This window comes from Ochotona princeps, chromosome 16 (assembly GCF_030435755.1).
Source record: "Ochotona princeps isolate mOchPri1 chromosome 16, mOchPri1.hap1, whole genome shotgun sequence".
In the NCBI taxonomy this organism is placed as follows: domain Eukaryota; kingdom Metazoa; phylum Chordata; class Mammalia; order Lagomorpha; family Ochotonidae; genus Ochotona; species Ochotona princeps.
In genome coordinates this window covers 41,298,054-41,315,577 of record NC_080847.1, presented here as the reverse complement: position 1 = coordinate 41,315,577, position 17,524 = coordinate 41,298,054, and positions in this window count along the sequence as shown.

Genomic DNA, 17,524 nt, shown 5'->3' with positions numbered 1-17,524 from the left:
GCTCTTACAGCCACATCTGCGTCTAGAGCCTTTGTATTTAGGGCTAGCTGAAAACGGCTTTGGCGCTGAAGTGGTTTCTGAATGTGGAGTTGGTGGCATGTGAAACGCGCCTGTGGAGCCTTCGTTTGTGTGGGATGCTTACCAAGCTGCCCTTCAGGACAATGCACTCAAACGGCATTAAGCATAGTGTGTGAACACGTAGTTTGCTTGAGAGCTGCCTGTCAGCCTGCTGGTGTGTGAAGTCAGTGAGCCAAATGGAGTTGTTCTCCCACAAGAACCACTCGGCTGATTCTTCTTCAATGTGCAATGCAGCAACATGCAGTGTTGCTTGATGGAATTAGCTCTTATAGCAACATCTGGGTCTAGAGCCTTTGTATTTAGGGGTAGCTGAAAAGGGCTTTGGCGCTGAAGTGGTTTCTGAATGTGGAGTTGGTGGCATGTGAAATCCGCCTGTGGAGCCTTCGTTTGTGTGGGATGCTCACCAAGCTGCCCTTCAGGACAATGCACTCAAACGGCATTAAGCATAGTGTGTGAACACGTAATTTGCTTGAGAGCTGCCTGTCAGCCTGATGGTGTGTGAAGTCAGTGAGCCAAATGGAGTTGTTCTCCCACAAGAACCACTCGGCTGATTTTTCTTCAATATGCCATTCAGCAACATGCAGTGTTGCTTCATGGAATTAGCTCTTACAGCCACATCTGCATCTAGATCCTTTGTATTTAGGGCTAGCTGAAAACGGCTTTGGCGCTGAAGTGGTTTCTGAATGTGGAGTTGGTGGCATGTGAAACCCGCCTGTGGAGCCTTCGTTTGTGTGGGATGCTCACCAAGCTGCCCTTCAGGACAATGCACTCAAACGGCATTAAGCATAGTGTGTGAACACGTAGTTTGCTGGAGAGCTGCCTGTCAGCCTGATGGTGTGTGAAGTCAGTGAGCCAAATGGAGTTGTTCTCCCACAAGAACCACTCAGCTGATTCTTCTTCAATATGCAATTCAGCACCATGCAGTGTTGCTTGATGGAATTAGCTCTTACAGCAACATCTGCATCTAGAGCCTTTGTATTTAGGGCTAGCTGAAAATGGCTTTGGCGCTGAAGTGGTTTCTGAATGTGGAGTTGGTGGCATGTGAAACCTGCCTGTGGAGCCTTCGTTTGTGTGGGATGCTCACCAACCTGCCCTTCAGGACAATGCACTCAAACGGCATTAAGCATAGTGTGTGAACCCGTAGTTTGCTTGAGAGCTGCCTGTCAGCCTGCTGGTGTGTGAAGTCAGTGAGCCAAATGGAGTTGTTCTCCCACAAGAACCACTCGGCTGATTCTTCTTCAATGTGCAATGCAGCAACATGCAGTGTTGCTTGATGGAATTAGCTCTTATAGCAACATCTGGGTCTAGAGCCTTTGTATTTAGGGGTAGCTGAAAAGGGCTTTGGCGCTGAAGTGGTTTCTGAATGTGGAGTTGGTGGCATGTGAAATCCGCCTGTGGAGCCTTCGTTTGTGTGGGATGCTCACCAAGCTGCCCTTCAGGACAAAGCACTCAAACGGCATTAAGCATAGTGTGTGAACACGTAATTTGCTTGAGAGCTGCCTGTCAGCCTGATGGTGTGTGAAGTCAGTGAGCCAAATGGAGTTGTTCTCCCACAAGAACCACTCGGCTGATTCTTCTTCAATATGCAATTCAGCAACATGCAGTGTTGCTTGATGGAATTAGCTCTTACAGCCACATCTGCGTCTAGAGCCTTTGTTTTTAGGGCTAGCTGAAAACGGCTTTGGCGCTGAAGTGGTTTCTGAATGTGGAGTTGGTGGCATGTGAAACCCGCCTGTGGAGCCTTCGTTTGTGTGGGATGCTCACCAACCTGTCCTTCAGGACAATGCACTCAAACGGCATTAAGCATAGTGTGTGAACAGGTAGATTGCTTGAGAGCTGCCTGTCAGCCTGATGGTGTGTGAAGTCAGTGAGCCAAATGGAGTTGTTCTCCCACAAGAACCACTCGGCTGATTCTTCTTCAATATGCAATTCAGCAACATGCAGTGTTGCTTGATGGAATTAGCTCTTACAGCAACATCTGCGTCTAGAGCCTTTGTATTTAGGGCTAGCTGAAAACGGCTTTGGCGCTGAAGTGGTTTCTGAATGTGGAGTTGGTGGCATGTGAAACCCACCTGTGGAGCCTTCGTTTGTGTGGGATGCTCACCAAGGTGCCCTTCAGGACAATGCACTCAAATGGCATTAAGCATAGTGTGTGAACCTGTAGTTTGCTTGAGAGCTGCCTGTCAGCCTGATGGTGTGTGAAGTCAGTGAGCCAAATGGAGTTGTTCTCCCACAAGAACCACTCGGCTGATTTTTCTTCAATATGCCATTCAGCAACATGCAGTGTTGCTTCATGGAATTAGCTCTTACAGCCACATCTGCATCTAGATCCTTTGTATTTAGGGCTAGCTGAAAAGGGCTTTGGCGCTGAAGTGGTTTCTGAATGTGGAGTTGGTGGCATGTGAAACCCGCCTGTGGAGGCTTCGTTTGTGTGGGATGCTCACCAAGCTGCCCTTCAGGACAATGCACTCAAACGGCATTAAGCATAGTGTGTGAACACGTAGTTTGCTTGAGAGCTGCCTGTCAGGCTGATGGTGTGTGAAGTCAGTGAGCCAAATGGAGTTGTTCTCCCACAAGAACCACTCGGCTGATTCTTCTTCAATATGCAATTCAGCACCATGCAGTGTTGCTTGATGGAATTAGCTCTTAGAGCAATATCTGCGTCTAGAGCCTTTGTATTTAGGGCTAGCTGAAAGTGGCTTTGGCGCTGAAGTGGTTTCTGAATGTGGAGTTGGTGGCATGTGAAACCCGCCTGTGGAGCCTTCGTTTGTGTGGGATGCTCACCAACCTGCCCTTCAGGACAATGCACTCAAACGGCATTAAGCATAGTGTGTGAACCCGTAGTTTGCTTGAGAGCTGCCTGTCAGCCTGCTGGTGTGTGAAGTCAGTGAGCCAAATGGAGTTGTTCTCCCACAAGAACCACTCGGCTGATTCTTCTTCAATGTGCAATGCAGCAACATGCAGATGTTGCTTGATGAAATTAGCTCTTATAGCAACATCTGGGTCTAGAGCCTTTGTGTTTAGGGCTAGCTGAAAATGGCTTTGGCGCTGAAGTGGTTTCTGAATGTGGAGTTGGTGGCATGTGAAACCCGCCTGTGGAGCCTTCGTTTGTGTGGGATGCTCACCAAGCTGCCCTTCAGGACAATGCACTCAAACGGCATTAAGCATAGTGTGTGAACACGTAGTTTGCTTGAGAGCTGCCTGTCAGCCTGATGGTGTGTGAAGTCAGTGAGCCAAATGGAGTTGTTCTCCCACAAGAACCACTCGGCTGATTCTTCTTCAATATGCAATTCAGCATCATGCAGTGTTGCTTCATGGAATTAGCTCTTACAGCCACATCTGCGTCTAGAGCCTTTGTATTTAGGGCTAGCTGAAAACGGCTTTGGCGCTGAAGTGGTTTCTGAATGTGGAGTTGGTGGCATGTGAAACCCGCCTGTGGAGTCTTCGTTTGTGTGGGATGCTCACCAACCTGTCCTTCAGGACAATGCACTCAAACGGCATTAAGCATAGTGTGTGAACACGTAGTTTGCTTGAGAGCTGCCTGTCAGGCTGATGGTGTGTGAAGTCAGTGAGCCAAATGGAGTTGTTCTCCCACAAGAACCACTCGGCTGATTCTTCTTCAATATGCAATTCAGCACCATGCAGTGTTGCTTGATGGAATTAGCTCTTAGAGCAACATCTGCGTCTAGAGCCTTTGTATTTAGGGCTAGCTGAAAGTGGCTTTGGCGCTGAAGTGGTTTCTGAATGTGGAGTTGGTGGCATGTGAAACCCGCCTGTGGAGCCTTCGTTTGTGTGGGATGCTCACCAACCTGCCCTTCAGGACAATGCACTCAAACGGCATTAAGCATAGTGTGTGAACCCGTAGTTTGCTTGAGAGCTGCCTGTCAGCCTGCTGGTGTGTGAAGTCAGTGAGCCAAATGGAGTTGTTCTCCCACAAGAACCACTCGGCTGATTCTTCTTCAATGTGCAATGCAGCAACATGCAGATGTTGCTTGATGAAATTAGCTCTTATAGCAACATCTGGGTCTAGAGCCTTTGTGTTTAGGGCTAGCTGAAAATGGCTTTGGCGCTGAAGTGGTTTCTGAATGTGGAGTTGGTGGCATGTGAAACCCGCCTGTGGAGCCTTCGTTTGTGTGGGATGCTCACCAAGCTGCCCTTCAGGACAATGCACTCAAACGGCATTAAGCATAGTGTGTGAACACGTAGTTTGCTTGAGAGCTGCCTGTCAGCCTGATGGTGTGTGAAGTCAGTGAGCCAAATGGAGTTGTTCTCCCACAAGAACCACTCGGCTGATTCTTCTTCAATATGCAATTCAGCATCATGCAGTGTTGCTTCATGGAATTAGCTCTTACAGCCACATCTGCGTCTAGAGCCTTTGTATTTAGGGCTAGCTGAAAACGGCTTTGGCGCTGAAGTGGTTTCTGAATGTGGAGTTGGTGGCATGTGAAACCCGCCTGTGGAGTCTTCGTTTGTGTGGGATGCTCACCAACCTGTCCTTCAGGACAATGCACTCAAACGGCATTAAGCATAGTGTGTGAACACGTAGTTTGCTTGAGAGCTGCCTGTCAGCCTGATGGTGTGTGAAGTCAGTGAGCCAAATGGAGTTGTTCTCCCACAAGAACCACTCGGCTGATTCTTCTTCAATATGCAATTCAGCAACATGCAGTGTTGCTTCATGGAATTAGCTCTTAGAGCAACATCTGCGTCTAGAGCCTTTGTATTTAGGGCTAGCTGAAAATGGCTTTGGCGCTGAAGTGGTTTGTGAATGTGGAGTTGGTGGCATGTGAAACCCGCCTGTGGAGCCTTCGTTTGTGTGGGATGCTCACCAAGCTGCCCTTCAGGACAATGCACTCAAACGGCATTAAGCATAGTGTGTGAACACGTAGTTTGCTTGAGAGCTGCCTGTCAGCCTGATGGTGTGTGAAGTCAGTGAGGCAAATGGAGTTGTTCTCCCACAAGAACCACTCGGCTGATTCTTCTTCAATATGCAATTCAGCAACATGCAGTGTTGCTTCATGGAATTAGCTCTTAGAGCAACATCTGCATTTAGAGCCTTTGTATTTAGGGCTAGCTGAAAATGGCTTTGGCGCTGAAGTGGTTTCTGAATGTGGAGTTGGTGGCATGTGAAACCCGCCTGTGGAGCCTTCGTTTGTGTGGGATGCTCACCAAGCTGCCCTTCAGGACAATGCACTCAAACGGCATTAAGCATAGTGTGTGAACAGGTAGTTTGCTTGAGAGCTGCCTGTCAGCCTGATGGTGTGTGAAGTCAGTGAGCCAAATGGAGTTGTTCTCCCACAAGAACCACTCGGCTGATTCTTCTTCAATATGCAATTCAGCAACATGCAGTGTTGCTTGATGGAATTAGCTCTTACAGCAACATCTGCGTCTAGAGCCTTTGTATTTAGGCCTAGATGAAAACGGCTTTGGCGCTGAAGTGGTTTCTGAATGTGGAGTTGGTGGCATGTGAAACCCGCCTGTGAAGCCTTCGTTTGTGTGGGATGCTCACCAAGCTGCCCTTCAGGACAATGCACTCAAACGGCATTAAGCATAGTGTGTGAACACGTAGTTTGCTTGAGAGCTGCCTGTCAGCCTGATGGTGTGTGAAGTCAGTGAGCCAAATGGAGTTGTTCTCCCACAAGAACCACTCGGCTGATTCTTCTTCATTATGCCATTAAGTAACATGCAGTGTTGCTTGATGGAATTAGCTCTTACAGCAACATCTGCGTCTAGAGCCTTTGTATTTAGGGCTAGCTGAAAACGGCTTTGGCGCTGAAGTGGTTTCTGAATGTGGAGTTGGTGGCATGTGAAACCCGCCTGTGGAGCCTTCGTTTGTGTGGGATGCTCACCAAGCTGCCCTTCAGGACAATGCACTCAAACGGCATTAAGCATATTGTGTGAACACGTAGTTTGGTTGAGAGCTGCCTGTCAGCCTGATGGTGTGTGAAGTCAGTGAGCCAAATGGAGTTGTTCTCCCACAAGAACCACTCGGCTGATTCTTCTTCAATATGCAATTCAGCATCATGCAGTGTTGCTTCATGGAATTAGCTCTTACAGCCACATCTGCGTCTAGAGCCTTTGTATTTAGGGCTAGCTGAAAACGGCTTTGGCGCTGAAGTGGTTTCTGAATGTGGAGTTGGTGGCATGTGAAACCCGCCTGTGAAGCCTTCGTTTGTGTGGGATGCTCACCAAGCTGCCCTTCAGGACAATGCACTCAAACGGCATTAAGCATAGTGTGTGAACACGTAGTTTGCTTGAGAGCTGCCTGTCAGCCTGATGGTGTGTGAAGTCAGTGAGCCAAATGGAGTTGTTCTCCCACAAGAACCACTCGGCTGATTCTTCTTCAATATGCAATTCAGCAACATGCAGTGTTGCTTGATGGAATTAGCTCTTACAGCAACATCTGCGTCTAGAGCCTTTGTATTTAGGGCTAGCTGAAAACGGCTTTGGCGCTGAAGTGGTTTCTGAATGTGGAGTTGGTGGCATGTGAAACCCGCCTGTGGAGCCTTCGTTTGTGTGGGATGCTCACCAAGCTGCCCTTCAGGACAATGCACTCAAACGGCATTAAGCATAGTGTGTGAACACGTAGTTTGCTTGAGAGCTGCCTGTCAGCCTGATGGTGTGTGAAGTCAGTGAGCCAAATGGAGTTGTTCTCCCACAAGAACCACTCGGCTGATTCTTCTTCAATATGCAATTCAGCATCATGCAGTGTTGCTTCATGGAATTAGCTCTTACAGCCACATCTGCGTCTAGAGCCTTTGTATTTAGGGCTAGCTGAAAACGGCTTTGGCGCTGAAGTGGTTTGTGAATGTGGAGTTGGTGGCATGTGAAACCCGCCTGTGGAGCCTTCGTTTGTGTGGGATGCTCACCAAGCTGCCCTTCAGGACAATGCACTCAAACGGCATTAAGCATAGTGTGTGAACAGGTAGTTTGCTTGAGAGCTGCCTGTCAGCCTGATGGTGTGTGAATTCAGTGAGCCAAATGGAGTTGTTCTCCCACAAGAACCACTCGGCTGATTCTTCTTCATTATGCCATGCAGCAACATGCAGTGTTGCTTGATGGAATTAGCTCTTACAGCAACATCTGCGTCTAGAGCCTTTGTATTTAGGGCTAGCTGAAAACGGCTTTGGCGCTGAAGTGGTTTCTGAATGTGGAGTTGGTGGCATGTGAAACCCGCCTGTGGAGCCTTCGTTTGTGTGGGATGCTCACCAAGCTGCCCTTCAGGACAATGCACTCAAACGGCATTAAGCATATTGTGTGAACACGTAGTTTGCTTGAGAGCTGCCTGTCAGCCTGATGGTGTGTGAAGTCAGTGAGCCAAATGGAGTTGTTCTCCCACAAGAACCACTCGGCTGATTCTTCTTCAATATGCAATTCAGCATCATGCAGTGTTGCTTCATGGAATTAGCTCTTACAGCCACATCTGCGTCTAGAGCCTTTGTATTTAGGGCTAGCTGAAAACGGCTTTGGCGCTGAAGTGGTTTCTGAATGTGGAGTTGGTGGCATGTGAAACCCGCCTGTGGAGCCTTCGTTTGTGTGGGATGCTCACCAAGCTGCCCTTCAGGACAATGCACTCAAACGGCATTAAGCATAGTGTGTGAACACGTAGTTTGCTTGAGAGCTGCCTGTCAGCCTGATGGTGTGTGAAGTCAGTGAGCCAAATGGAGTTGTTCTCCCACAAGAACCACTCGGCTGATTCTTCTTCAATAAGCAATTCAGCAACATGCAGTGTTGCTTGATGAAATTAGCTCTTACAGCAACATCTGCGTCTAGAGCCTTTGTATTTAGGGCTAGCTGAAAACGGCTTTGGCGCTGAAGTGGTTTCTGAATGTGGAGTTGGTGGCGTGTGAAACCCGCCTGTGGAGCCTTCGTTTGTGTGGGATGCTCACCAAGCTGCCCTTCAGGACAATGCACTCAAACGGCATTAAGCATAGTGTGTGAACACGTAGTTTGCTTGAGAGCTGCCTGTCAGCCTGATGGTGTGTGAAGTCAGTGAGCCAAATGGAGTTGTTCTCCCACAAGAACCACTCGGCTGATTCTTCTTCAATATGCAATTCAGCAACATGCAGTGTTGCTTGATGGAATTAGCTCTTAGAGCAACATCTGCGTCTAGAGCCTTTGTATTTAGGGCTAGCTGAAAACGGCTTTGGCGCTGAAGTGGTTTCTGAATGTGGAGTTGGTGGCATGTGAAACCCGCCTGTGGAGCCTTCGCTTGTGTGGGATGCTCACCAACCTGCCCTTCAGGACAATGCACTCAAACGGCATTAGGCATAGTGTGTGAACAGGTAGTTTGCTTGAGAGCTGCCTGTCAGCCTGATGGTGTGTGAAGTCAGTGAGCCAAATGGAGTTGTTCTCCCACAAGAACCACTCGGCTGATTCTTCTTCAATATGCAATTCAGCAACATGCAGTGTTGCTTGATGGAATTAGCTCTTATAGCAACATCTGCGTCTAGAGCCTTTGTATTTAGGGCTAGCTGAAAACGGCTTTGGCGCTGAAGTGGTTTCTGAATGTGGAGTTGGTGGCATGTGAAACCCGCCTGTGGAGCCTTCGTTTGTGTGGGATGCTCACCAAGCTGCCCTTCAGGACAATGCACTCAAACGGCATTAAGCATAGTGTGTGAACACGTAGTTTGCTTGAGAGCTGCTTGTCAGCCTGATGGTGTGTGAAGTCAGTGAGCCAAATGGAGTTGTTCTCCCACAAGAACCACTCGGCTGATTCTTCTTCAATATGCCATTCAGCAACATGCAGTGTTGCTTGATGGAATTAGCTCTTACAGCAACATCTGCGTCTAGAGCCTTTGTATTTAGGGCTAGCTGAAAAGGGCTTTGGCGCTGAACTGGTTTCTGAATGTGGAGTTGGTGGCATGTGAAACCCACCTGTGGAGCCTTCGTTTGTGTGGGATGCTCACCAAGCTGCCCTTCAGGACAATGCACTCAAACGGCATTAAGCATAGTGTGTGAACACGTAGTTTGCTTGAGAGCTGCCTGTCAGGCTGATGGTGTGTGAAGTCAGTGAGCCAAATGGAGTTGTTCTCCCACAAGAACCACTCGGCTGATTCTTCTTCAATAAGCAATTCAGCACCATGCAGTGTTGCTTGATGGAATTAGCTCTTACAGCAACATCTGCGTCTAAAGCCTTTGTATTTAGGGCTAGCTGAAAATGGCTTTGGCGCTGAAGTGGTTTCTGAATGTGGAGTTGGTGGCATGTGAAACCCGCCTGTGGAGCCTTCGCTTGTGTGGGATGCTCACCAAGCTGCCCTTCAGGACAATGCACTCAAACGGCATTAAGCATAGTGTGTGAACACGTAGTTTGCTTGAGAGCTGCTTGTCAGCCTGATGGTGTGTGAAGTCAGTGAGCCAAATGGAGTTGTTCTCCCACAAGAACCACTCGGCTGATTCTTCTTCAATATGCAATTCAGCAACATGCAGTGTTGCTTGATGGAATTAGCTCTTACAGCAACATCTGCGTCTAGAGCCTTTGTATTTAGGCCTAGATGAAAACGGCTTTGGCGCTGAAGTGGTTTCTGAATGTGGAGTTGGTGGCATGTGAAACCCGCCTGTGGAGCCTTCGCTTGTGTGGGATGCTCACCAAGCTGCCCTTCAGGACAATGCACTCAAACGGCCTTAAGCATAGTGTGTGAACACGTAGTTTGCTTGAGAGCTGCCTGTCAGCCTGATGGTGTGTGAAGTCAGTGAGCCAAATGGAGTTGTTCTCCCACAAGAACCACTCGGCTGATTCTTCTTCAATATGCAATGCAGCAACATGCAGTGTTGCTTGATGGAATTAGCTCTTACAGCAACATCTGCGTCTAGAGCCTTTGTATTTAGGCCTAGATGAAAACGGCTTTGGCGCTGAAGTGGTTTCTGAATGTGGAGTTGGTGGCATGTGAAACCCGCCTGTGGAGCCTTCGTTTGTGTGGGATGCTCACCAAGTTGCCCTTCAGGACAATGCACTCAAATGGCATTAAGCATAGTGGGTGAACACGTAGTTTGCTTGAGAGCTGCCTGTCAACCTGATGGTGTGTGAAGCCAGTGAGCCAAATGGAGTTGTTCTCCCACAAGAACCACTCGGCTGATTCTTCTTCAATGTGCAATGCAGCAACATGCAGTGTTGCTTGATGGAATTAGCTCTTACAGCAACATCTGCGTCTAGAGCCTTTGTATTTAGGGCTAGCTGAAAAGGGCTTTGGCGCTGAAGTGGTTTCTGAATGTGGAGTTGGTGGCATGTGAAACCCGCCTGTGGACCTTCGTTTGTGTGGGATGCTCACCAAGCTGCCCTTCAGGACAATGCACTCAAACGGCATTAAGCATAGTGTGTGAACACGTAGTTTGCTTGAGAGCTGCCTGTCAGCCTGATGGTGTGTGAAGTCAGTGAGCCAAATGGAGTTGTTCTCCCACAAGAACAACTCGGCTGATTCTTCTTCAATATGCAATGCAGCAACATGCAGTGTTACTTGATGGAATTAGCTCTTACAGCAACATCTGCGTCTAGAGCCTTTGTATTTAGGGCTAGCTGAAAACGGCTTTGGCGCTGAAGTGGTTTCTGAATGTGGAGTTGGTGGCATGTGAAACCCGCCTGTGGAGCCTTCGTTTGTGTGGGATGCTCACCAACCTGCCCTTCAGGACAATGCACTCAAACGGCATTAAGCATAGTGTGTGAACCCGTAGTTTGCTTGAGAGCTGCCTGTCAGCCTGCTGGTGTGTGAAGTCATTGAGCCAAATGGAGTTGTTCTCCCACAAGAACCACTCGGCTGATTCTTCTTCAATGTGCAATGCAGCAACATGCAGTGTTGCTTGATGGAATTAGCTCTTACAGCAACATCTGCGTCTAGAGCCTTTGTATTTAGGGCTAGCTGAAAGTGGCTTTGGCGCTGAAGTGGTTTCTGAATGTGGAGTTGGTGGCATGTGAAACCCGCCTGTGCAGCCTTCGTTTGTGTGGGATGCTCACCAAGCTGCCCTTCAGGACAATGCACTCAAACGGCATTAAGCATAGTGTGTGAACACGTAATTTGCTTGAGAGCTGCCTGTCAGCCTGATGGTGTGTGAAGTCAGTGAGCCAGATGGAGTTGTTCTCCCACAAGAACCACTCGGCTGATTCTTCTTCAATATGCAATTCAGCAACATGCAGTGTTGCTTCATTGAATTAGCTCTTACAGCAACATCTGCGTCTAGAGCCTTTGTATTTAGGGCTAGCTGAAAATGGCTTTGGCGCTGAAGTGGTTTCTGAATGTGGAGTTGGTGGCATGTGAAACCCGCCTGTAGAGCCTTCGTTTGTGTGGGATGCTCACCAAGCTGCCCTTCAGGACAATGCACTCAAACGGCATTAAGCATAGTGTGTGAACCCGTAGTTTGCTTGAGAGCTGCCTGTCAGGCTGATGGTGTGTGAAGTCAGTGAGCCAAAATGGAGTTGTTTTCCCGCAAGAACCACTCGGCTGATTCTTCTTCATTATGCCATTCAGCAACATGCAGTGTTGCTTCATGGAATTAGCTCTTACAGCAACATCTGCGTCTAGAGCCTTTGTATTTAGGGCTAGCTGAAAACGGCTTTGGCGCTGAAGTGGTTTCTGAATGTGGAGTTGGTGGCATGTGAAACCCGCCTGTGGAGCCTTCGTTTGTGTGGGATGCTCACCAAGCTGCCCTTCAGGACAATGCACTCAAACATCATTAAGCATAGTGTGTGAACACGTAGTTTGCTTGAGAGCTGCCTCTCAGCCTGATGGTGTGTGAAGTCAGTGAAGCAAATGAAGCTGTTCTCCCACAAGAACAACTCGGCTGATTCTTCTTCAATATGCAATTCAGCAACATGCAGTGTTCCTTGTTGGAATTAGCTCTTACAGCAACATCTGCGTCTAGAGCCTTTGTATTTAGGGCTAGCTGAAAAGGGCTTTGGCGCTGAAGTGGTTTCTGAATGTGGAGTTGGTGGCATGTGAAACCCGCCTGTGGAGCCTTCGTTTGTGTGGGATGCTCACCAAGGTGCCCTTCAGGACAATGCACTCAAACGGCATTAAGCATAGTGTGTGAACACGTAGTTTGCTTGAGAGCTGCCTGTCAGCCTGATGGTGTGTGAAGTCAGTGAGCCAAATGGAGTTGTTCTCCCACAAGAACCACTCGGCTGATTCTTCTTCAATATGCAATTCAGCAACATGCAGTGTTGCTTGATGGAATTAGCTCTTACAGCCACATCTGCGTCTAGAGCCTTTGTATTTAGGGCTAGCTGAAAACGGTTTTGTCGCTGAAGTGGTTTCTGAATGTGGAGTTGGTGGCATGTGAAACCCGCCTGTGGAGCCTTCGTTTGTGTGGGATGCTCACCAAGCTGCCCTTCAGGACAATGCACTCAAACAGCATTAAGCATAGTGTGTGAACACGTAGTTTGCTTGAGAGCAGCCTGTCAGCCTGATGGTGTGTGAAGTCAGTGAGCCAAATGGAGTTGTTCTCCCACAAGAACCACTCAGCTGATTCTTCTTCAATATGCAATTCAGCAACATGCAGTGTTGCTTGATGGAATTAGCTCCTACAGCAACATCTGCGTCTAGAGCCTTTGTATTTAGGGCTAGCTGAAAAGGGCTTTGGCGCTGAAGTGGTTTCTGAATGTGGAGTTGGTGGCATGTGAAACCCGCCTGTGGAGCCTTCGTTTGTGTGGGATGCTCACCAAGCTGCCCTTCAGGACAATGCACTCAAACGGCATTAAGCATAGTGTGTGAACACGTAGTTTGCTTGAGAGCTGCCTGTCAGCCTGATGGTGTGTGAAGTCAGTGAGCCAAATGGAGTTGTTCTCCCACAAGAACCACTCAGCTGATTCTTCTTCAATATGCAATTCAGCAACATGCAGTGTTGCTTCATTGAATTAGCTCTTACAGCAACATCTGCGTCTAGAGCCTTTGTATTTAGGGCTAGCTGAAAAGGGCTTTGGCGTTGAAGTGGTTTCTGAATGTGGAGTTGGTGGCATGTGAAACCCGCCTGTGGAGCCTTCGTTTGTGTGGGATGCTCACCAAGCTGCCCTTCAGGACAATGCACTCAAACGGCATTAAGCATAGTGTGTGAACACGTAGTTTGCTTGAGAGCTGCCTGTCAGCCTGATGGTGTGTGAAGTCAGTGAGCCAAATGGAGTTGTTCTCCCACAAGAACCACTCAGCTGATTCTTCTTCAATATGCAATTCAGCAACATGCAGTGTTGCTTGATGGAATTAGCTCTTACAGCAACATCTGCGTCTAGAGCCTTTGTATTTAGGGCTAGCTGAAAACGGCTCTGGCGATGAAGTGGTTTCTGAATGTGGAGTTGGTGGCATGTGAAACCCGCCTGTGGAGCCTTCGTTTGTGTGGGATGCTCACCAAGCTGCCCTTCAGGACAATGCACTCAAACAGCATTAAGCATAGTGTGTGAACACGTAGTTTGCTTGAGAGCAGCCTGTCAGCCTGATGGTGTGTGAAGTCAGTGAGCCAAATGGAGTTGTTCTCCCACAAGAACCACTCGGCTGATTCTTCTTCAATATGCAATTCAGCAACATGCAGTGTTGCTTGATGGAATTAGCTCCTACAGCAACATCTGCGTCTAGAGCCTTTGTATTTAGGGCTAGCTGAAAAGGGCTTTGGCGCTGAAGTGGTTTCTGAATGTGGAGTTGGTGGCATGTGAAACCCGCCTGTGGAGCCTTCGTTTGTGTGGGATGCTCACCAAGCTGCCCTTCAGGACAATGCACTCAAACGGCATTAAGCATAGTGTGTGAACACGTAGTTTGCTTGAGAGCTGCCTGTCAGCCTGATGGTGTGTGAAGTCAGTGAGCCAAATGGAGTTGTTCTCCCACAAGAACCACTCGGCTGATTCTTCTTCAATATGCAATTCAGCACCATGCAGTGTTGCTTGATGGAATTAGCTCTTACAGCAACATCTGCGTCTAGAGCCTTTGTATTTAGGGCTAGCTGAAAAGGGCTTTGGCGTTGAAGTGGTTTCTGAATGTGGAGTTGGTGGCATGTGAAACCCGCCTGTGGAGCCTTCGTTTGTGTGGGATGCTCACCAAGCTGCCCTTCAGGACAATGCACTCAAACGGCATTAAGCATAGTGTGTGAACACGTAGTTTGCTTGAGAGCTGCCTGTCAGCCTGATGGTGTGTGAAGTCAGTGAGCCAAATGGAGTTGTTCTCCCACAAGAACCACTCAGCTGATTCTTCTTCAATATGCAATTCAGCAACATGCAGTGTTGCTTGATGGAATTAGCTCTTACAGCAACATCTGCGTCTAGAGCCTTTGTATTTAGGGCTAGCTGAAAACGGCTCTGGCGATGAAGTGGTTTCTGAATGTGGAGTTGGTGGCATGTGAAACCCGCCTGTGGAGCCTTCGTTTGTGTTGGATGCTCACCAAGCTGCCCTTCAGGACAATGCACTCAAACGGCATTAAGCATAGTGTTTAAACAAAGTAGTTTGCTTGAGAGCTGCCTGTCAGCCTGATGGTGTGTGAAGTCAGTGAGCCAAATGGCGTTGTTCTCCCACAAGAACCACTCGGCTGATTCTTCTTCATTATGCTTTTCAGCAACATGCAGTGTTGCTTGATAGAATTAGCTCTTACAGCAACATCTGCGTCTAGAGCCTTTGTATTTAGGGCTAGCTGAAAACGGCTTTGGCGCTGAAGTGGTTTCTGAATGTGGAGTTGGTGGCATGTGAAACCCGCCTGTGCAGCCTTCGTTTGTGTGGGATGCTCACCAAGCTGCCCTTCAGGACAATGCACTCAAACGGCATTAAGCATAGTGTGTGAACACGTAGTTTGCTTGAGAGCTGCCTGTCAGCCTGATGGTGTGTGAAGTCAGTGAGCCAAATGGAGTTGTTCTCCCACAAGAACCACTCGGCTGATTCTTCTTCAATATGCAATTCAGCAACATGCAGTGTTGCTTGATGGAATTAGCTCCTACAGCAACATCTGCGTCTAGAGCCTTTGTATTTAGGGCTAGCTGAAAAGGGCTTTGGCGCTGAAGTGGTTTCTGAATGTGGAGTTGGTGGCATGTGAAACCCGCCTGTGGAGCCTTCGTTTGTGTGGGATGCTCACCAAGCTGCCCTTCAGGACAATGCACTCAAACGGCATTAAGCATAGTGTGTGAACACGTAGTTTGCTTGAGAGCTGCCTGTCAGCCTGATGGTGTGTGAAGTCAGTGAGCCAAATGGAGTTGTTCTCCCACAAGAACCACTCGGCTGATTCTTCTTCAATATGCAATTCAGCAACATGCAGTGTTGCTTGATGGAATTAGCTCTTACAGCAACATCTGCGTCTAGAGCCTTTGTATTTAGGGCTAGCTGAAAACGGCTTTGGCGCTGAAGTGGTTTCTGAATGTGGAGTTGGTGGCATGTGAAACCCGCCTGTGGAGCCTTCGTTTGTGTGGGATGCTCACCAAGCTGCCCTTCAGGACAATGCACTCAAACGGCATTAAGCATAGTGTGTGAACACGTAGTTTGCTTGAGAGCTGCCTGTCAGCCTGATGGTGTGTGAAGTCAGTGAGCCAAATGGAGTTGTTCTCCCACAAGAACCACTCGGCTGATTCTTCTTCATTATGCCATTAAGTAACATGCAGTGTTGCTTGATGGAATTAGCTCTTACAGCAACATCTGCGTCTAGAGCCTTTGTATTTAGGGCTAGCTGAAAACGGCTTTGGCGCTGAAGTGGTTTCTGAATGTGGAGTTGGTGGCATGTGAAACCCGCCTGTGGAGCCTTCGTTTGTGTGGGATGCTCACCAAGCTGCCCTTCAGGACAATGCACTCAAACGGCATTAAGCATATTGTGTGAACACGTAGTTTGCTTGAGAGCTGCCTGTCAGCCTGATGGTGTGTGAAGTCAGTGAGCCAAATGGAGTTGTTCTCCCACAAGAACCACTCGGCTGATTCTTCTTCAATATGCAATTCAGCATCATGCAGTGTTGCTTCATGGAATTAGCTCTTACAGCCACATCTGCGTCTAGAGCCTTTGTATTTAGGGCTAGCTGAAAACGGCTTTGGCGCTGAAGTGGTTTCTGAATGTGGAGTTGGTGGCATGTGAAACCCGCCTGTGGAGCCTTCGTTTGTGTGGGATGCTCACCAAGCTGCCCTTCAGGACAATGCACTCAAACGGCATTAAGCATAGTGTGTGAACACGTAGTTTGCTTGAGAGCTGCCTGTCAGCCTGATGGTGTGTGAAGTCAGTGAGCCAAATGGAGTTGTTCTCCCACAAGAACCACTCGGCTGATTCTTCTTCAATAAGCAATTCAGCAACATGCAGTGTTGCTTGATGAAATTAGCTCTTACAGCAACATCTGCGTCTAGAGCCTTTGTATTTAGGGCTAGCTGAAAACGGCTTTGGCGCTGAAGTGGTTTCTGAATGTGGAGTTGGTGGCGTGTGAAACCCGCCTGTGGAGCCTTCGTTTGTGTGGGATGCTCACCAAGCTGCCCTTCAGGACAATGCACTCAAACGGCATTAAGCATAGTGTGTGAACACGTAGTTTGCTTGAGAGCTGCCTGTCAGCCTGATGGTGTGTGAAGTCAGTGAGCCAAATGGAGTTGTTCTCCCACAAGAACCACTCGGCTGATTCTTCTTCAATATGCAATTCAGCAACATGCAGTGTTGCTTGATGGAATTAGCTCTTAGAGCAACATCTGCGTCTAGAGCCTTTGTATTTAGGGCTAGCTGAAAACGGCTTTGGCGCTGAAGTGGTTTCTGAATGTGGAGTTGGTGGCATGTGAAACCCGCCTGTGGAGCCTTCGCTTGTGTGGGATGCTCACCAACCTGCCCTTCAGGACAATGCACTCAAACGGCATTAGGCATAGTGTGTGAACAGGTAGTTTGCTTGAGAGCTGCCTGTCAGCCTGATGGTGTGTGAAGTCAGTGAGCCAAATGGAGTTGTTCTCCCACAAGAACCACTCGGCTGATTCTTCTTCAATGTGCAATGCAGCAACATGCATGTTGCTTGATGGAATTAGCTCTTACAGCAACATCTGCGTCTAGAGCCTTTGTATTTAGGGCTAGCTGAAAACGGCTTTGGCGCTGAAGTGGTTTCTGAATGTGGAGTTGGTGGCATGTGAAACCCGCCTGTGGAGCCTTCGTTTGTGTGGGATGCTCACCAAGTTGCCCTTCAGGACAATGCACTCAAACGGCATTAAGCATAGTGTGTGAACATGTAGTTTGCTTGAGAGCTGCCTGTCAGCCTGATGGTGTGTGAAGTCGGTGAGGCAAATGGAGTTGTTCTCCCACAAGAACCACTCGGCTGATTCTTCTTCAATAAGCAATTCAGCAACATGCAGTGTTGCTTGATGGAATTAGCTCTTACAGCAACATCTGCGTCTAGAGCCTTTGTATTTAGGGCTAGCTGAAAACGGCTTTGGCGCTGAAGTGGTTTCTGAATGTGGAGTTGGTGGCATGTGAAACCCGCCTGTGGAGCCTTCGTTTGTGTGGGATGCTCACCAACCTGCCCTTCAGGACAATGCACTCAAATGGCATTAAG